A 22,286-nucleotide genomic window follows, 5' to 3' on the forward strand; every position below is an offset into this window, starting at 1 on the left:
GATGTTACAAACCTACCCCCCTTAAGATGAATCTCGCCCTCGAGATTCGGGTTGGCTAGAAAATAGGTGAGGGTGGTCTTTGAGCAAATCTTCCTCTCGCTCCCAGGTGGCTTCATCCTCCGTGTGGTGGCTCCACTGAACTTTGCAAAACTTGATAACCTTGCTGCGAGTAACTCGGCTGGCAAACTCGAGGATCTTAACTGGTTTCTCCTCGTAGGTCAAATCGTTATCCAACTGAATAGTTTCCAAAGGCACTGTATCTCTCAACGGTACGTCAGCCATCTCCGCGTGACACTTCTTTAACTGAGAAACGTGGAACACATCATGTACTCCTGACAATCCTTCGGGCAATTCCAACTTGTAGGCCACTTCTCCCATACGTTCCAAAACTCGATATGGTCCTACAAATCGTGGCGCTAACTTCCCTTTAACTCCAAAACGCTTTGTTCCCCGAAGTGGAGATACTCGAAGATAAGCTCTATCTCCGACTTCGTAAACTGTCTCCTTGCGTTTAGAATCTGCATAACTCTTCTGTCTGGACTGGGCTATCTTGAGCCTATCGCGAATCAATTTCACCTTCTGTTCAGACTCTTTAATCAAGTCAGGTCCAAATAACTGGCGGTCTCCGACTTCGTCCCACGACAGCGGTGTCCTGCACCTCCTTCCGTACAAAGCTTCGAAAGGGGCCATCTTCAAACTGGTTTGGTAACTGTTGTTGTAAGAGAACTCTGCATATGGCAAATTATCGTCCCAACTAGATCCATAATCTAGCGCACAAGCTCTCAGCATATCCTCCAAAATCTGATTTACTCTCTCGGTCTGTCCATCTGTCTGTGGATGAAAAGCTGTACTGAATTCTAGCCTGGTACCCAAAGTTTCGTGCAACTGCTTCCAGAACTTTGAGGTAAACTGGGTTCCTCTATCTGATACGATACTCCTCGGAACTCCATGCAGACATACTATTCTGGTCATGTATATCTTTGCCAACTTAGCACTGGTGTAAGTGGTCTTTACTGGGATGAAATGAGCTACTTTCGTCAATCGATCAACTACAACCCAAATTGAGTCATAGCCTGAACGAGTCCTGGGCAATCCCGTGATAAAATCCATGCCTAACTTATCCCACTTCCATTCGGGTATCGGCAATGGTTGTAACAATCCTGCTGGCTTCTGATGCTCTGCCTTTACTCTCTGGCATACATCACAAACTGCTACATACTCCGCAATATCCTTCTTCATTCCCGTCCACCAGAAAATATCCTTCAAATCCAAATACATCTTGGTATTTCCTGGGTGAATTGAATACGGTGAATCGTGTGCCTCTTGCAAAATCAACTTCCTGATCTCCGGGTTATTGGGCACGTAAACACGGTCTTCAAACCATAGGGTATCGTGCTCATCCTCACGAAATCCTTTAGCTTTTCCTTTGCTCAGTTTCTCCTTTATAGCGGCAATCTCTTTGTCAGTTTTCTGAGCTTCTCTGATTCTATCCATCAAAGTTGACTGAATCTCTAGTGCTGCTACATAGCCTCTCGGAACTATTTCCACACATAGTTCACGAAGATTTTCTGCTAACTCCTTGGGTATCCCTCCCATCATTAACGTATTGACATGGCTCTTACGGCTTAACGCGTCAGCTACTACATTAGCCTTTCCGGGGTGATAGTGCAATTTCATATCATAATCTTTGATAAGCTCCAACCATCTCCTTTGTCTGAGATTCAACTCCTTCTGTGTGAAAATGTACTTCAAACTCTTATGATCCGTGTACACCTCACAATGGTTTCCAATGAGGAAATGTCTCCATGTCTTCAATGCATGCACTACGGCTGCTAACTCCAAATCATGCGTGGCATAATTCAACTCATGGGGCTTCAGTTGTCTTGAGGCATATGAAACAACTCTCCCTTCCTGCATAAGCACTGCTCCAAGTCCTCGACGTGAAGCGTCACAATACACCTCATAATCTTTGGTCTGGTCTGGCAAAATCAACACTGGTGAGGTAACCAAGCGTTTCTTCAACTCCTGAAAACTAGCCTCACACTCCTCCGTCCATATGAACTTGGTATCTTTCTTCAACAACTCCGTCATAGGCTTCGCAATCTTTGAGAAATTCTCAATAAACCTCCGGTAGTATCCTGCGAGTCCAAGAAAACTCCGGATCTCTCCAACTGTTGTTGGGGCTTCCCACTTGGTCACGGTTTCAACTTTAGCGGGATCTACTGCTATACCTTCTCCGGATATAACGTGTCCGAGGAATCCTACTTCCTTCAACCAAAACTCACATTTGCTGAACTTGGCATATAATTGGTGTTCTCTGAGCTTTCCAAGTACCAAACGCAAATGCTCCTTATGCTCCTCTTCATTCTTCGAATATACCAGGATATCATCAATGAACACTACGACGAACTTATCCAAAAACTCCATAAACACTTTGTTCATCATGTTCATAAAATAGGCAGGCGCGTTAGTCAGACCAAATGACATAACGGTATACTCATACAGCCCATACCTGGTGGTAAAAGCTGTCTTCGGAATATCCTGTTCTCGAATCTTCAACTGGTGGTATCCTGATCGCAAATCGATCTTGGAAAATACTTTAGCTCCTTGCAATCGATCAAACAGATCGTTGATCATTGGTAGTGGGTACTTGTTCTTGATCGTTACTTCGTTCAATCCTCGATAATCAACAACCATCCTTAACGATCCATCCTTCTTCTCCACTAGAAGTACTGGCGATCCCCAAGGCGAAGAACTTGGGCGAATATATCCCTTATCCAGTAACTCCTTAATCTGCTTCTTAATTTCCACCAAATCCTTTGCTGGCATCCTATATGGTCTCTTTGATATTGGCCCAGTGCCTGGCAATAGCTCAATCAAAAACTCAATATCTCTATCTGGTGGCATGCCTGGCAACTCTTCTGGAAATACATCAGGGAAATCCCTTACCACTGGTACTTCCTCCTGCACAACTCCTGTTAGGCAATTTACTTGGGTCCTCTTTGGCACATGCCGGGATACATACTTGATCCTTCTCCCTTCTGGTGTGGTAAGCAAAATTGACTTACTAGCACACTCAATATTCCCTTCATACTTTGATAACCAATCCATGCCTAATATCACATCCAATCCTTGAGATTCCAATACTACTAGGTCTGAGGGAAAAACATAGTTACCAATCCTTAATGGTAACCGATCACACCATAGACTAGCCACATACTCTGCTCCTGGCGAGGTTACTAACATGGGTGACCTAAGGGCTTGGGTTGGTAGGTTATACTTATCCACAAATCCCCTTGAGATGTATGAATGCGATGCACCAGTATCAAAAAGAACGAGTGCAGTAAATGACTTAACCAAAAACTTACCTATTACTGCATCGGGCTGAGCTTCAACCTCCTCCACGCTAACGTGGTTCACCTGTCCCCTGTTGAAAGGGTTCGGCTTCTTCCCAGAACTTCCATTGCCATTTTGGCCTTCAGGACATTCATTGGCATAATGTCCTGGCTTCGAACACTTATAGCAAGTGACTTGGCTCAAGTCCTTCTTGGCTGGGGTTGATGGGTTGGTGCGGTTCTGGCCGTTGCTTCCTCCATTGCCATTACCATTCTTAGTGCCATTGTGATTGTGCGAGCTACCTCCCCCATGGGTATGCTGAAAATGTCCTCCCGGTCTAGGGGTAAAACGTGGCTTCTGCTGAGCTCCTGAATTGTACTTTCCTTGTCCATACTTCCTCTTGCGATTCTCAATTTGCTGCTGCTTCCCTTCAATCATAAGAGCACGATCTACCAACTCCTGGTAGTTGTTGAAGGTGGCTACCATCAACTGCATGCTCAACTCATCATTCAGTCCTTCCAGAAACTTCTCTTGTTTAGCTGCATCCGTAGCAACGTCATCTGGGGCATAACGTGCTAGCTTACTAAACTCCTCCACATACTGGCCAACTGTCCGTCCTCCTTGGCGCAAGTTACGAAACTCACGCTTCTTCATGGCCATAGCTCCTGCTGAAACATGGGCAGTACGGAAAGTCTGCTGAAACTAGTCCCATGTGACAGTGTCGACTGGGAAGGTGGCTGTGAAATTCTCCCACCATGATGTTGCGGGTCCTTCTAACTGATGTCCGGCAAACTTCACCTTCTCCGCATCTGTGCATCCTGCTGTGGTCAACTCCCTAGCTGTCTTGCGGAGCCAATCATCTGCTACTATCGGCTCGGTGCTACTGGAAAACATTGGCGGATTCAGCCTAAGAAAACGGGCTAAGTGGTCAACAGGTGGTGGTGGTGGTGGTGGGTTGTTGTTGTTCCCCTGATTCTGATTCTGGACTAACAACTACATCAATGTGTTCTGCTGCTGGATCAACTGGGTGAGCTCTGGTGGAAAGGCAAATCCGGGGTCACGTCTCGGAGGCATCTGAGGGTTTAGAAAAGATGAGATATAAGAATAGAGAGGGTCTAAAGAGAAAACACTACCCAGCAAACAATTCACTTCAATCAATCAACCAAAGGCATACAATCGATCTAACTATCACAAAAGTGCTTGGACTACTATATTTACATGGTGGACTACTACTACTGGTGAGGTGGTCTATTAGAAATATTCTACGGTTGTTGAATCCATAATATCTGCTCCAGCTTCATCAACATAGTCATCATCGCTACTATCTGCTTCCGAGTCGGTGCCGTCGATGATGATGTAGTCTTCCGGGCTAATCTCCTTGGGTTCTTCGTCTTCCTCTACTGGCGTCGGGCCTCCCATAAATATTCCAATCTTCTTTGTTAGGTCGGCATTCTTATCCACCAATACTTCAATTTCCTCTTCATAATCTTCACGTGTAGCCTTGAGTTCTTCCTCCAGTTCCTTGATTCTGGTCTTAGCCTTCTTCAGATCTATCATGTCGGCGCACATCTGGTTCTCTTGTCGTCGAATGTGCTGGTTTAACTCTTGGATAAAAGCTGCAATTGATCTATCATTCCTGGTGCTGATCATCTCCCAGTGTTCATCTCGGCGCCCACAAATCTGGTAGATAGTATCCCTGAGATCCTTGCGGTAGACTTCTCCAATGCGTCCCATGGTGATGTGAGCTGCCATGCTCTTTCCTAGACTCCAAGTTGGTGCATCAAAAGAAAATTCTATGGGCTCAGTGACTGGCATGAACGTCCTTCCTGGAACTTGAACTTGAATCATCCAGCGCTCTTCTTCAGGTAAAGTGGCGTTGTAGGTTCCCGTGAAGCTTGGTACTCCTATGTTCAGGTATCTAGTGACTTCCTTCAAGTGGCGTCCAAAGGGTGCATCTTCATCCGGTTGCGTAAACTTGTTCCTTGCATCCGCCATCCTAAAGAATAGAAAAGATGAGAGGTCAGAAGAGAAGAGAGTGAGTAGTGATCTAGGTCTTTAGCTTAGTGGTCGTGTCCTACAGTCAGCGTGTGCTCTGATACCATCTCTGTAGCGACCAGACCTCAAACAGTCTGATCTCTGTGCTCCGGTGTCATCCCTGGATCAGTAATGCTGACACCACACAGTACTCGGAGGATTTATAGCAGAGTAGCAATCACACACTTATTACATCGAATGTCTCAAAAGAGAACTTATTACAATAAATATGGCTTAAGGCCATCTAATAACGATAACAGCGGAAGGCTTGGAAGATAAGTGAGTCCATCAACTCCAACGGCATCACTGAGTATAGAACCACGACCTAAAAACTCCTTAATCGTCGTCTGAAAAGTCTGCAACATTAACGTTGCAGCCCGAAAACGGGTCAGCACATGGAATATGCTGGCAAGGTAACACATAGAGAGTAATGGAATGAAACAGCTATACTATATGCATATTTGGCTGGTGGAAAGCTCTATGGTTACAGTTTTGCGTAAAGCCAATTTTTCCCTACTTCAAAGGAATAAAATTTTAATTACTATCAAGGTGGTTGTTAAACATTGAGAATGGTTGACAGCATTCTCAATCCCAATTAAGCATCATCATTAAACATAACCCAACAAAATTAATTTAGAGTAACATGTTGAGATTCACATGATAATCCAAGTACTAGATACTCAAGATGTCCATAACCGGGGACACGGCTAACCATGATTAGTTTGTTACACTCTGCAGAGGTTTGCGCACTTTTCCCCACAAGACTCGATCGCCTCCGTTTGTTTTCTCGCACTACATGGTGTTTGAGAAGACGGATGACCGAGACATAGTCTTTCAGAAGCGCTAGCACCTTACGATCGGGTAGACCGTACCACCTACATCCCCTACATCTGCTAGTCTACCACTGTAAGAGTTCGCACAACTTAGTCAACTATGCTAGAGCCCATAATAGCTTGTGGCTGCACACGGAAGTTTCTAGTATGAATAGTCTCATGATCCCTTTGAGCCTGGGTGGCGGTCCAAAAGAAAACAGGCAAGTCCTGGAATACCCAGGTGCCTCAATCCACCCAGATGTGTGTTTAAGTTGCCACCTTAGATAAACCATTAATTATCAATCTCACATCTGTCATGGATATCACTCACCCAATCCACGTCTACTAGCATAGCATGGCATAATAAGCAAACGTAGAAGTAACTCCCAAAGGTTTGATAATAAACAGGTAATAGGTACTACCTCATCTACTTCCCATCCCACAATTTAATTAGATCCTAATCATGCAATGTGTGAAGATTGATCTAATGCAATAAAACTGGGTAGTAGAAAAGGTATGATCAAAGTGTTACTTGCCTTGCTGATGATCCGGGAAACCTAGCGATTCGAAATAACAGGCGGCGCACTCCGGATACTCTATCACAGACAAACAAACAAGCATACAATAAGTACTCAACTAATGCACTAGTAAAACTCAAATAAGAGATCTAACCAGAAGGTTCAACTTAAGAACTACGGTTGGCAAAAAGAATCAAATCGAACGAAGCAACGAAAGTCAAACGGCGGAAGAAAACAACTTCGTTCTAGTAATCTGGATCTAGGGCAAATTTTATAGTAGCAAAATCTTGTTTAAGTTGGTTAAACGGATAGAGGGTTTCGAGACGAAACTCTAGGCGCTTGAAACGCTTGATTCCGATAAACGAGCGAAAAGTTAAACTAAAACGAAAATCGGATCAGGAATCGCGATCAAAAAAATCGCGGATTAAATCCGAGAAAAAGAAACACGATGAACGCTCGCTAAAATAAATAAACCGGAAAACCGATCTATTTTAAAAAAACCAAATCTATTAAACCGACGAAAACCGATCGGTTTTTTTAAAAAAAAACGAAGGCACGAAAAACGAGGCGCGGCGGTGAACCTCGGCGGCGGCGGCGGCGCGGGGCGGCGCGGCGGCGGCGCAGCGGCGGGCGGCGGGCAGCGGCGCGGCGGCCGCGGGCGGGCGGCGGGCGGCGGCCCGGGCGGGCGGCGGCTAGGGTTGGGGGCTGGGGCGGCTAGGGTTCCCCGGGGCTGGGCCTCGCTTATAAAGCCTAGTTGGGCCAGAGTCCTAGTCGGACACGGCCTGTTAGGTCGGTTCGTTTTTTTTTTGAAAAAATTATTTCCGCTCTGAAAAAATTTAAAAGAAATACTAAATGGACTCCAAAAATCCCGAAATAAATTTTCTCGGGCTTCTAAAATCAAGCCCGACAAAGTGAACATTTATTTGGGGCCTAAATGCAGTTTTGAAAAACGCTCATTTTTCCTAAATTCAAATAAAACACCGAGAAACTCCGAAATAAAATCTTGTTTGATTTTATTATTAAATCCTCAATATTTCTCTATTTTGGGAGAGTCATTTTATTCCCTCTCTCATATTTTTGTAATAGAAATAATTGATGATAAAATAAATAAAATCAAATGATCCTATTGTCAAAATTTGAGAAAACTCAAATATGAAAATAACGAAATCCCAACTCTCTCCATGGGTCCTTGAGTTGCGTAGAATTTTCTAGGATCAACCAAAATGCATAAATAAAATATGATATGCAATGATGATCTAAATGTTATAACATTCCAAATTGAAATTGGTATTCCTTAGCACTCCGATTGCTCCTCTTACCGATACTGAATCTTGTGAAATCAATGCTGCTTTGTTGAATCTTGTCATAAAAGATCAATTCGCCAGCCTTCCTAGTGAAGATGTCGCTACCCATCTAAATAGCTTCGTTGATTTGTGTGATATGCAAAAGAAGAAAGATGTGGATAATGATATTGTTAAATTGAAGCTATTTCCTTTTTCGCTTAGAGATCGTGCTAAAGCTTGGTTTTCATCTTTGCCTAAAAATAGTACTGATTCTTGGAATAAGTGCAAAGATGCTTTTATCTCTAAGTATTTTCCTCCCGCTAAGATTATCTCTCTTAGAAACGATATTATGAATTTTAAGCAACTTGATAATGAACATGTTGCACAAGCTTGGGAGAGGATGAAATTAATGATGCGTAATTGCCCTACACATGGTTTGAATTTGTGGATGATTATACAAAAAATTTATGCTGGATTGAATTTTGCTTCTAGAAATCTTTTAGATTTGGCCACGGGAGGCACTTTTATGGAAATCACTTTAGGAGAAGCTACTAAACTCCTAGATAAGATTATGGTTAATTATTCTCAATGGCACACTGAAAGATCTACTAATAAGAAAGTGCATGCGATAGAAGAAATTAATGTTTTGAGTGGAAAGATGAATGAACTTATGAAATTATTTTCTAATAAAAGTGTTTCTTCTAATCCTAATGATATTCCTTTCTCTACTTTGATTGAGAATAATAATGAATCTATGGATGTGAATTTTGTTGGTAGGAATAATTTTGGTAACAACGTGTATAGAGGAAACTTTAATCCTAGGCTGCATCCTAGTAATTCCTCTAATAATTATGGTAATTCCTAGAACAATTCTTATGAAATTATAATAAGATGCCCTCTGATTTTGAATCTAATATTAAAGAATTTATTACTTCGCAAAAGAATTTCAATGCTTTGATTGAAGAAAAAATGCTTAAGATTGATGAGTTGGCTATGAACGTTGATAGAATTTTCTTGATGTTGATGTCTTTGAAACGTAAGATCTTATTCCACTCAGCATGATATCAATGAGTCCTCTCAAATCCTGAAGAATTTCCATTGATGAGTGCAAAGAAAGAACCGCTAGGCCGCCTAAGAAAGATGCTTTATTAAAGCGTGTTCTTCTAGTTTCCATGAAATAAAGATGAAGATCTAAAAGTTATTGATGTGTCCCCTATTAAATCTTTGTTTTGCAATATGAATCTTGATAATGATGGGACTGAATATGATCCACCTTTGAAAAATGATAGAGATCTAAAAGTTATGGTTGAGAGTATTAAATTTGATTTGAATTATATAATCTTGATAGATTATGCAAACTAAATATGAGAAAAAGCATCTGATGCTTTGATGCAATCTTATGAAGAAAAACTTGAGTTGGAAGTTTCTATCCCTAGAAAACTTTATGATGAGTGGGAACCTACTATTGAAATTAAAATTAAAGATCATGAATGTTATTTTTTGTGTGATTTGGGTGCTAGTGTTTCGATGATTCCAAAGACTTTGTGTGATTTCTAGGTTTCCGTGATTTTGATGATTGCTCTTTAAACTTGCACCTTGCGGATTCCACTATTAAGAAACCTATGGGAAGAATTAATGATGTTCTTATAGTTGCAAATATGAATTATGTGCCCATAGATTTTATTGTTCTTGACATAGATTGCAATCCTTCATGTCCTATTATTCTTGGTAGACCTTTCCTTAGAACGATCGGTGCAATTATTGATATGAAGGAAGGAAATATTAGATTCCAATTTCTGTTAAGGAAAGGCATGGAACACTTTCCTAGAAATAAAATAAAATTACCTTATGATTCTATTATGAGAGCACTTATGGATTTCCTACCAAAGATGGCAATACCTAGATCTATCCTTGCTTTTTATGCCTAGCTAGGGGCGTTAAACGATAGCGCTTGTTGGGAGGCAACCCAATTTTATTTTTATTCATTGCTTTTTGCACCTGTTTAGTAATAAATAATTTATCTATCCTCTGTTTTGGTTGTGTTTTTTGTGTTTAATTAGTGTTTGTGCCAAGTAGAACCGTTGGGAAGACTTGGGGAAAGTCTTTTTAATCTTGCTGTAAAAAACTGAAACTTTAACGCTCACGACAATTGCTGCCATTTTTATTTGGCAAGTGATATTTAGTTAATTCTTTTTGCAGATGATTAATATATAAATTCCTCACGTCCATAAATTTATTTTCGAATTTTTGGGGTTCCAGATCTTGAGTTAGCTACAGATTACTACACACTGTTCTGTTTTTGACAGATTCTGTTTTTTTTGTGTTGTTTGCTTATTTTAATGAATCTATGGCTAGTAAAATAGTTTATAAACCATAGAGAAGTTGTAATAAATTAGGTTTAAAACCAATATAAATAAATAATGAGTTAATTACAGTACCTTTAAGTGGTGTTTTGTTTTCTTTCGCTAACGGAGCTCACGAGATTTTCTACTTTAAGTTTTGTGTTGTGAAGTTTTCAAGTTTTGGGTGAAAGATTTGATGGATTATGGAACAAGGAGTGGCAAGAGCCTAAGGTTGGGGATGCCAATGGCACCCCAAGATAATCTAAGGACACCTAAAAGCCAAAGCTTGGCGATGCCCCGTAAGGCATCCCCTCTTTCGTCTACTTCCATCGCTAACTTTACTTGGAGCTATATTTTTATTGACCACATGATATGTGTTTTGCTTGGAGTGTCTTGTATTATTTGAGTCTTTATGTGTTAGTTTTCCACAATAGTCGTTGCTGTAGACACCTTTTGAGAGAGACACACATGATTCGGAAATTGTTAGAATACTCTATGTGCTTCACTTATATCTTTTGAGTTATATAGTTTTTGCTCTAGTGCTTCACTTATATATTTTAGAGCGCGTCGGTGGATTTGTTTTATACAAACTATTGTTCTCTCATGCTTCCCTTATATTATTTTGAGAGTCCTACAAAACAGCATGGTAATTTGCTTTAATTATGTTAGGCATTCAAGATTAATAAAAAAATTCTTATGAGTGTGTTGAATACTATGAGAAGTTTGATACTTGATAATTGTTTTAAGATATCGAGATGGTAATATTAGAGTCATGCTAGTCGAGTAGTTGTGAATTTGAGAAATACTTGTGTTAAAGTTTGTGATTCCCGTAGCATGCACGTATGGTGAACCGTTATGTGATGAAGTCAAAGCATGATTTATATTTTGATTGTCTTCCTTATGAGTGGCGGTCGGGGACGAGCGATGGTCTTTTCCTACCAATCTATCCCCCTAGGAGCACGCGCGTAATACTTTGCTTTGATAACTTGTAGATTTTTGCAATAAGTATATGAGTTCTTTATGACTAATGTTGATTCCATGGATTATACGCGCTTCTCTCACCCTTCCACCTTTGCTAGCCTCTCTAATACCGCGCACCTTTCGCCGGTATCATACACCCACCATATACCTTCCTCAAAACAGCCACCATACCTACCTATTATGGCATTTCCATAGCCATTCCGAGATATATTGCCATGCAACTTTCCACCGTTCCGTTTATTATGACACACTCCATTATTGTCATATTGCTTAGCATGATCATGTAGTTGACATCGTATTTGTGGCAAAGCCACCATTCATAATTATTTCATACGTGTCACTCTTGATTCATTGCATATCCCGGTACACCGCCAGAGGCATTCACATAGAGTCATATTTTGTTCTAAGTATTGAGTTGTAATTGTTGAGTTGTAAGTAAATAAAAGTGTGATGATCACCATTTTTAGAGCATTGTCCCAAGTGAGGAAAGGATGATGGAGACTATGATTCCCCCACAAGTCGGGATGAGACTTCGGGTTAAAAAAAAGAGGCCATAAAAAAGAGAAGGCCCCAAAAAAATATGAGAGAAAAAGAGAGAAGGGACAATGTTACTATCCTTTTACCACACTTGTGCTTCAAGTAGCACCATGATCTTCATAGTAGAGAGTCTCTCATGTTATCACTTTCATATACTAGTGGGAATTTTTCATTATAGAACTTGCTTGTATATTCCAACAATGGGCCTCCTCAAATGCCCTAGGTCTTCGTGAGCAAGCGAGTTGGATGCACACCCACTAGTTTCTTTTGTTGAGCTTTCATACATTTATAGCTCTAGTGCATCCATTTGCATGGCAATCCCTACTCACTTGCATTAACATCAATCGGTGGGCATCTCCATAGCCCATTGATTAGCCTCGTTGATGTGAGACTTTCTCCCCTTTTTTTGTCTTCTCCACATAACCCCCCCATTATATTCTATTCCACCCTAGTGCTATGTCCATGGCTCACGCTCATATATTGCGTGAAAGTTTAAATAGGTTTGAGATTACTAAAGTATGAAACAATTGCTTGGCTTGTCATCGGGGTTTTGCATGATTTAAATACTTTGTGTGGTGAAGATAGAGCATAGCCAGACTATATGATTTTGTAGGGATAACTTTCTTTGTCCATGTTATTTTGAAGAGACATAATTGCTTAGTTAGTATGCTTGAAGTATTATTATTTCTATGTCAATATTGAACTTTTGCCTTGAATCTTTCGGATCTAAATATTCATACCACAATTAAGAATAATTACATTGAAATTATGCCAAGTAGCATTCCACATCAAAAATTCTGTTTTATCATTTACCTAATCGAGGACGAGCATGAATTAAGCTTGGGGATGCTTGATACGTCTCCAGCGTATCTATAATTTTTTATTGTTCCATGCTATATTATATTCTGTTTTGGACATTATTGGGCTTTATTATACACTTTTATATTATTTTTTGGACTAACCTATTAACCGGAGGCCCAGCCCAGAATTGCTGTTTTTTTTGCCTATTTTAGGGTTTCGCAGAAAAAGAATATCAAACGGAGTCCAAACGGAATGAAACCTTCGGGAACGTGATTTTCGGAATGAACATGATCCAGAGGACTTGGACCCTACGCCAAGCAATCAACAAGGAAGGCACGAGGTAGGGGGCGTGCCTACCCCCCCCCCCCCAAGCGTGCCCTCCACCCTCGTGGGGCCCCTGTTGCTCCACCAACGTTCTCCTTCCTCCTATATATACCTACGTACCCCCAAACTACCAGATACGGAGCCAAAACCCTAATTCCACTGCCGTAACTTTTTGTATCCATGAGATCCCATCTTGGGGCCTGTTCCGGAGCTCCGCCGGAGGGGGCATCGATCATGGAGGGCTTCTACATCAACACCATAGCCCTTCCGATGAAGTGTGAGTAGTTTACCTCAGACCTTCGGGTCCATAGTTATTAGCTAGATGGCTTTTTCTCTCTTTTTGGATCTCAATACAAAGTTCTCCCCTCTCTTGTGGAGATCTATTCGATGTAATCTTCTTTTGCGGTGTGTTTGTTGAGACCGATGAATTGTGGGTTTATGATAAAGTTTATCTATGAACAATATTTGAATCTTCTCTGAATTCTTTTATGTGTGATTGGTTATCTTTGCAAGTCTCTTCGAATTATCAGTTTGGTTTGGCCTACTAGATTGATCTTTCTTGCAATGGGAGAAGTGCTTAGCTTTGGGTTCAATCTTGCGGTGTCATTTTCCAGTGACAGTAGGGGCAGCAAGGCACATATTGTATTGTTGCCATCGAGGATAACAAGATGGGGTTTACATCATATTGCATGAGTTTATCCCTCTACATCATGTCATCTTGCTTAAAGCGTTACTCTGTTCTTATGAACTTAATACTCTAGATGCATGTTGGATAGCGGTCGATGTGTGGAGTAATAGTAGTAGATGCAGGCAGGAGTCGGTCTACTTGTCTCGGACGTGATGCCTATATACATGATCATACCTAGATATTCTCATAACTATGCTCAATTCTGTCAATTTCTCAACAGTAATTTGTTTACCCACCGTGGATACTTATGCTCTTGAGAGAAGCCACTAGTGAAACCTATGGCCCCCGGGTCTATCTTCCATCATATTAATCTTCCAATACTTAGTTATTTTCATTGCCTTTTATTTTACTTTGCATCTTTATCATAAAAATACCAAAAAATATTATCTTATCATATCTATCAGATCTCACTCTCATAAGTGACCGTGCAGGGACTGACAACCCCTTATCGCGTTGGTTGCGAGGATTTATTTATTTGTGTAGGTGCGAGGGACTCATGCGTGGCCTCCTACTGGATTGATACCTTGGTTCTCAAAAACTGATGGAAATACTTACGCTACTTTGTTGCATCACCCTTTCCTCTTCAAGGGAAAACCAACGCAAGTGCTCAAGAGGTAGCATCCTCGGGCATCTCAAGTATAAAAAAGTCCATCAAAATAGTAACATTAGCAACAACAACGGGCACATCTTCACAGATACCGATAGGTATGGCCGTTGATTTATCAGCCATTTGCAAAGATATTTCAGTAGGTGTGAGTTTATTCAAATCAATTCTTCTATATAAAGGGAAAGGCATAACACTAACACCAACTCCTAAATCACACAAAGCAATTTTCACATAATTCTTTTTGATGGAGCAAGGTATAGTTGGAATTCCCAGATCTCCAAGTTTTTAGGTACTCCATCTTTAAAAGTATAGTTAGCAAGCATAGTGGGGATTTCAGCTTCCGGTATTTTTCTCTTATTTGTGATGATGTCTTTCATATACTTTGCATAAGGAGGCATTTTCAAGATATCAGTCAAGCGAGTACGCAAAAAGACTGGCCTTAGCATTTCAGCAAAGCGTTCAAATTCTTCATCATCATTCTTTTTAGTTGACTTAAGTGGAAAAGGCATAGGTTTTTGAACCCACGGTTCTCTTTCTTTACCGTGTTTTTGAACCCACGGTTCTCTTTTATCATACCTTTTATTCTTAGGTTGTAGGTTATCAAGATCAACTGGTGGTTCTATCACAACATCATTGTCTGGTTCTTTATTATTTGGTTGAGAGTCTTCATGAACATCAGCATTATCTTTTTCATTATCACAGGTGAATTTTCATTACCAGACTGAGTTTCAGCATCAGAGTTAGAAATTTCATTATCATTATCACGAGGTTTCCCTATTTTAGGTTCACTAGGAGCATGCATAGTCCTATCATTTTTCTTTTTCTTTCTAGAAGAACTAGGTGCACTAGTGTTAGCTCTTTCTGAATCTTGTTCAATTCTTTTTGGGTGTCCCTCGGGATAAAGTGGTTGGGTCATTTTACCTCCTCTAGTTGCAACTCTAACAACAAAGTCATGCATATTATTATTAATTTCATCAAGCAATTATCTTTGAGATTTAGCCACTTGTTCTAACTGAGTTTGAACCATAGAAGCATGCTTTCCAACACCTCTAACATCATTTGATATTCTAAATAAGAAGTCACTCGAGCAAGCAATCATGTCAGGATTGTATTTCAATTGTTTCATGACATTTGCATTGAAGTGATCTTGTTTTATAATATAATTTTCAAACTCATAAAGGCATTGGCTAGGATGCATATTGTGAGGATTGTCATTATCATTGGACTTCATTAGAGAATTTACCTCTACCACCTTAGGCAGCGGTGTTGTATTAAGCCCATGTATTTCTTCAATAGGAGGTAAATTTTTAACATCCTCAACTTTAACACATTTTTCCTTCATAGATTTCTTTGCCTCTTGCATATCTTCAGGACTGAAATATAATATACCCCTCTTCTTCGGAGTGGGTTTAGGCGGTGGTTCAGGAATAGTCCAATCATCATAATTTTTCAATATGTTATTCAATAATTCCTCAACTTGTCCAACAGTTCGTTCCCAGAAAATACAACCATCACAACTATCTAGGAAATCCCTAGAAGCATCTGTTAGTCCATTATAGAAGATATCATGTATTTTTTTCTTAAGAGGATGATCTGGCAAAGCATTAAGTAATTGACAAAGCCTCCCCCAAACTTGTGGGAGACTATCTTCTTTAATTAGCACAAAGTTAAATATTTCCTTCAAGGCAGCTTGTTTGTTATGAGCAGGGGACTACGCACACAACTAGGAGCAAGAGTATTGTACCAAGCTTTAGCATCACTGATGGTGTCATGGACTAGGGGTACTCACTACGTCATCTCCCGATCTATTAGATTGGGCCGAGGACCGCCATGGCCGTATACTCATGGGCCTGTTCGGACAACTGCCGCATACATGGAAGATTCCACAAGACTTGGTGATCAAGACAAGGACTCCTCCCCACCGGCGTATTCGGCTAGGACTCTTGTTATCCTAGGCCTCTGGTGCATTATATAAACCGAGGCCAGGCTAGTCGATAGAGGATATATACAACAATCATACCATAGACTAGCTTCTAGGGTTTTAGCCTCTACGATCTCATGGTAGATCAACTCTTGTAAAACTCATATCATCAATATCAATCAAGCAGGACGTAGGGTATTACCTCCATCAAGAGGGCCTGAACCTGGATAAACATCGTGTCCCCTGCCTCCTGTAACCATCGATCCTACACGCACAGTTCGGGACCCCCTACCCGAGATCCGCCGGTTTTGACACCGACATTGGTGCTTTCATTGAGAGCTCCGCTGTGTGATCGGCAAAATGATCAATGGCTCGCCCGCATGTCAACTATGGCGTCGGCATCTTCATCGCCGGCTCGACTGGTCACCTTGGCTCGACCGAGGACCGTGCTCCATCCCCGATCGTCATATTTGGACGGGGGCCTTCTTCAACATCAACTCCGATCTCTATCATGATTATAGAGGAGTCATCCATGGAGCTCGAGGGCTCAACGTCAACATTGCCCTCGGGCGGCCGTGCTGTTTTTATGGACATCAAACTTGTATTCATCGTCACCGCCTCCTTGAGCGTCCGTTGGACGATTGCTTTAGTGGAATAGTGCGGAATTACATCTACAACAGCCATGCAAAATTTCGTCGAGTTCCGATGGAGGAATTTCCGACAATCTACGATATACCGGAGCCCTGTCAAATCTGGATGGGAATCTGGATGAGTTTAGGGTGTGGTCTCCACAGCCCAATTCAGAGGTCATTTGGAAAATCCAACCGTTCATCTACTGCGGAATTCCCATGTCTACCACCCCTCCAAATTTCAGCTTGATCCGACGGCTCAAACTCCGGGAACCTTCCTATGAGTGGACCAATTTTCAGATCCATTTTCTGCGCGAATACGGATCCGACCCGAATTCATGTTTCTTTATGAACGTGATATTGGACAACCTTTTTTTAAGGAATTTTCTTCAATGTTATTGTACGTTGTTTTTAAACACGTACCCATAAAATTTTAAGCATCCTCCGAGGTAATCTTCACCATCATGCTGGTGTCAAACCAGTCCGGCAGTATTGCTCCGCGGCCGCTGACCTGCGCTAGACACGTCGCTGCTTTATTGAGCCGAGCTCAACCCCTTCAATCATCATCTCGGCAAGTCGAACAAGAGTTCGGCATCGCGAAGGATAAATCATCATCAACGTCGCTGCCCCACGGACTACACGGAGCGGGCACACTGGCATCGCCATGCGGTAGCTGCATCAAGCAGCATCGATCGCGTCACAAGTCTTGACCTGCGTCGGCATCACCATGCTGCCTCTTCTTCAAATCATCATCAAACACGCTGACCTGTTTCGACAGATCGGCTGATAGGTAGACTCCGGCATCTCTTCGGTGAGCCGCTCCAACACCTCGACTAAACCGGGGGCTTCATCATCTCTTCATCAACATACTCCGATGACTTCGGCGTCACCAGCCGACCAGATTCGTCACGTTAGCTGGACTGAGGGCTTCACCTCGGCAAGTCAACCTTTGCCAGCATCACCAGGCCATCACTTTATCGCCCATCAGGCAATGGGTGTGCCGATCGACTCCCGATTTTGGGAGTCGCTTTTCTTCGGAATGCTACAACAAATAAACCAGGTGCTATTAATCCTAACAATTTTTGCTTGTTGGGTTTATTTTTCTTAAGGAATTATTACTCTCGTTTGTTCCATCATCTGTACACAGGTCTATCAAAGGGCGGCCACATTAAAACGGTCGCGTGGTGGTTCGGTCAGTTTCCGAACATAGTTCGGCGAACGCCGCATCCGGAGCACGGACCGCCCTCAAATTCAAGCTTTGTCACGCCTTCACCGCGTCACGCTGATGCCCTGCATCGACATTGACTTCGGCGCCAGGCCATATTTCTTTTATTACTCACTTTGCATAAATTATTTATTATGCAACGCTTTTTTAATTATTATTATTATTACTATTATCTCCGGTTTGCACCATTTTTTGTGCACAGGAAATGATCCGGGTTGGGCAGTATGGTCAACTCGGTGTACTGACATACCACGTCACCTCGGCTGTACAGGGGGCTTTGTCAACACTTCATTACCCCATGCCGGGGTCTTCGGCATCACTCTGCCTGCCTGCATTGACCGTGCTATGTCACCACTTCGGAGTGTCGAGCCCTTTGCTCCGCCACCTCGGGACCGGCTTGGGGGATGGAACCTTGTCCCGCATCAAGCTCGGACCGCGTCATCAATACCGAACACATTAACCAGCTAAGTTGCCTTCATACTCAAAGTTTTAAATTTTTAACTTGTGTTCGGTTCGACCAAGCATTATACTTTTTGGAAAAAAGTTGCTTGTAAAAAATTTACTTGTCCAAACTTTGTTTGTGACGCACAAATTCAAATACCCCGTTTATTTGGGGGCTTCCTTTATGAAGCTTTTCCTCTTGCATATGATTATACTTGTACGGCTTCGTTCCTTATTCGTGTATTACGCCACAATATGCACCATATTGACTTAAGCGATTTGCAAGCTGGGTTGCCTGGCTCCTGTGCTTACCCCTACGTTCTCGATTGTTCGGCTAGGGAGTAAAGGGAGCACCTCTGCGATTGTCACGACCGGGTCCTCCGAGCTCTGACCTCAGACTGGGTGAAGCCGAAAGCTAGCGCTCTCATTGTTTTCAATCATGGTCGGCACACAACGGAACTCATGAGTACAAAAAATCTATTGCACAAGTCTCATAGTAATAATGAGCACCGAAGAAAGGTATCGGTGGGGGTACTATTTTCTTCGAAGATGCTTCTTACACTTTGTCTGTAATATAGCATAAGTTCCCTGAGCGCGCTTTGTCTGTTACAGCCTTATGGCCCGGTTGCCTGGTTATCAGAAACACTATCGATATTCTCGACAGGTGGAGTACATAACCATTTTCGGTCCTTGACCGAAGAGGGAGAAGCCGACGGTTAGTTAAGACACGTTTAAAGTTTAGGTGAACAAAGATATGATATTAGTACTTTGGTACATACAATCATTATACATAAAATTCTTTTACCCAAGTCACTTGGGGGCTCTTAAATTTATATGAGCCGTTTTATAATAAGTGCTCTTCTTCTTAGTTGTTGCAAAGTTTTTATTACTATTATTATTCATCACTCCTTTTTTCGACACGAGTGTGTTCACTAGCCGTGGAGCCTAATTTCTCTCTCAAAGCCGCTAGAGTTTAGTTTGCTAAACTGGCCTAATGAGAAGTACTCCGCCTTTGGGATAGGAGGTTGAAGCCATAGGCTGGCCCGCTTGAAGTCTTGAGATAGGATGTGTCATGTTAAAGCACGATAGAAGCACTCTTTTTTTCTAAGACCACTTTTTGGATTGGCACTGAACACTTGATCTTGTTCGGACGTCATGTTTTTACTGACGTTTTTTGGTTTTCAAAGCTTTTTGGCACTTTTAAACTATTTGTGTGTTTTTAGCACAAGTCTCACAGTGCAACGCCGGACACCTTTAGAGATTCGGCAAAAACATTCTCGGATATTGCTATATATGCATCAGTTTCGAATTGTGTCTTCGGTCAATAGTTGGGTTGCCCGGCTCCTGCACTTGCTTCCTACGTTCCGCTTTGTTCGGCTAGGCGTGCAAAGGGAGAACCACTGCGATTGTGCTTCCAGCTCACATGGTTAAGCACCTCGGTGGAGAAAGCCGAAAACTGACTGTCACAATAAGCGTAAACTGGTCAGTGATCCGATGACTGTGTTAAATGACGGGCCATTCATAACAATGGTCGAAGTGTTTACGGCTTGACCTCGACTGTCGCTGAACACTACCGGGGGCTATTAACTGGCCCCCCAAACTAAATCCTCGATATTTTGCTCTTACATTAGAGCTGAGGTTTCATGATCATGCTTAGCATGACAACCCAAATAAAGGAACCGATAGTGGGACTATTTTCTTTGGAAGACATCTCTTATGTTAAACAGTAATATAACATATCTCCTTGCGTACCTTTGCTTATAAAACCATATGGCCAGATTGCCTTGTTTGTCGTAAATCTTTGCCCTCATAAAGGCTTTATAAAGTAGGACAAACACTCCTCGGCTACTAGCCGAGGAGGTGGAAGCCGATGGTCGGTCAACAAAGTTTTGTACAATGCGGATCCGAGCATTAATGATACATAGAGTCATTACACATAATTTGTGATTTTACTATGGATATCGATCCTTAATTCGGCCACCCATGCCCGCATTAAGCCTCGGGGGCTACTGGGCTTCGGGCTTATTATTTAAAAATATTAAAGGGGCACATCGATCCACTGATCTGGTGCTGCCACCCAACCAGTGTCTCGGGGGCTACTGCATTGCATGTTCAATGTAGAAAAATTTAGGTGCAATATAGCTTCCGAGGGGATTTTGATCCTCAGGTTGGTCGGCCGCACCCAACCTGAGTCTCGAGGACTGAGCACGCCGCTTTTTCTGTCCCCAAGTATTCTGCCGAGCTAGGACTTGATCCTCAGGCCGATTTTGCAAATCAACCTGAGTCTCAACGGCTACTGGGATCAGCGGTCTTACGTCATCCTTTAGGTGCATCTCGGGTTTTAGACCGATGCACACCTTGAGGGCTACTGGCTATATATCTCGGCAGAGAATAAATTGCACCAATAAAAATAATGACAAAAAATTATCCCACAGTCGGGGTGGTGCACCACGTCGGAAACAGTCCGACATAAAGCTCGGGCTCTAGTGGCTGGCTCCATTGAGGGCATTTCTAGCATTAAGCTCGGCTAAACTCCTTTAACTTTTTTGGACCTAGATGATCTATGACATCTTGGATATAGTCCAGAGTTGGAGCTTGGACACAGTCCTATGTTAGAGCTTGGATACATTTCGGCATTGGAGCTCGGAAGCAGTCCGGCATTGGTGCTCGGCTGCAAAAGATACCTCGAATGCAGTCCGGCGTTTGAGCTCGGACGCAAGAGGACACTGCCTCCCGGGAACAAATTCAAACCCGAGGTGTGGCATAAAAATAACAAGGCATTGATAAAGGCCGGAAACTTAAAGGGGCTCCTCGAATACCCGACGTGCAAACTCGTCGGATGCACTTCAGCGATCCTCAAGATCGAAGATGGGAAGATTTGTTGAACCAATTTTCAAGACCGACGACCGAAGATAAAGAGTAGTTCGAAAGAATCGAGGAGTGTCCCTAACTTGAAGACCGGTTCAGGGGGCTACTGATGGTGTCCTGGACTAGGGGGTACTCACTACGTCGTCTCCCGATCTGTTAGATTGGCCCGAGGACCCCCATGGACGTATACTCATGGGCCAGTTCGGACAACTGACGCATACATGGAAGATTCCACAAGACTTGGTGATCAAGACAAGGACTCCTCCCCACCGGCGTATTCGACTAGGACTCTTGTTATCCTAGGCCTCTGGTGCATTATATAAACCGAGGCCAGGCTAGTCGATAGAGGATATATACAACAATCATACCATAGGCTAGCTTCTAGGGTTTTAGCCTCTACGATCTCGTGGTAGATCAACTCTTGTAATACTCATATCATCAATATCAATCAAGCAGGACGTAGGGTATTGCCTCCATCAAGAGGGCCCGAACCTGGATAAACATCGTGTCCCCTGCCTCCTGTTACCATCGATCCTAGACGCACAGTTCGGGACCCCCTACCCAAGATCTGCCGGTTTTGACACCGACAATCACCCTTTAATGAGAAAGGAAATAATTTGAGAATAAAGTAATAGCTAGTTTTCTCATCATGAGTAAAAAGGGTGGATATGTCATTCAACTTAGTAAGATGTGCCATAGTAGTTTTAGTTTCATAATCATGGAAAGGATCAGATTCAACCAAAGTAATTAACTCTGGGTCGACAGAGAATTTATAATACTTATCATCAATAAAGATAGGTGAAGTAGCAAACTTAGGATCACATTTCATTCTAGCATTCAGAGATTTTTCTTTATACTTGCATAATAATTTCTCTAGATCATCTGTATCTCTGCAAGCAAGAATATCTCTAGTTGTCTCCTCACTCATAACATAACCTT

Source organism: Triticum aestivum, chromosome 5A (assembly GCF_018294505.1).
Source record: "Triticum aestivum cultivar Chinese Spring chromosome 5A, IWGSC CS RefSeq v2.1, whole genome shotgun sequence".
NCBI classification, from domain to species: Eukaryota; Viridiplantae; Streptophyta; class Magnoliopsida; order Poales; family Poaceae; genus Triticum; species Triticum aestivum.